The sequence below is a fragment of the Alligator sinensis genome, unplaced genomic scaffold, assembly GCF_000455745.1.
Source record: "Alligator sinensis unplaced genomic scaffold, ASM45574v1 scaffold381_1, whole genome shotgun sequence".
NCBI lineage: Eukaryota > Metazoa > Chordata > Crocodylia > Alligatoridae > Alligator > Alligator sinensis.
This window is the reverse complement of record NW_005842440.1, coordinates 364,421-364,860: the sequence shown is the minus strand read 5'-3', so window position 1 is coordinate 364,860 and position 440 is coordinate 364,421.

The window sequence follows — 440 nt, the reverse complement described above, 5'->3', positions numbered from 1 at the left end:
ATGCCTGTAGCCCCTATTCTTTAAGGTCGAGCCCTCTTATCCCCGGGATCCCTAAAATGTTGATGCCCCCTATGACAGCCTCTAGGGGATATCGGCGGTCCTCAACCCAAAACCTGACCCTCGTTGTGACGGCGATAGCGCCAAGCCCCTGTACTTTGATCGTCTTGGTGGTCTTTCGATGAGGCAACGCCAATGTAATCACGTTGGTTTGGGCTCCAGTATCCAGAAGGAAAAATACTCGTTGCTGATCATCTAAGTCAGTAGGGTTGTAGACAGTGAGTTCAGCGTATGGTCGAGAATCAGTAGGGTCAGGTCTAAATTGAGGGAGGCCGCCGGCCATTACTCATTTTTTGGCGGGTCCTTGAAATTAAATCCCAATGCTTCGGCCATACTAGTCTGGGCCTTGTCTCCCAAAAGTCGCAACTGAAACTTTGTGAGTC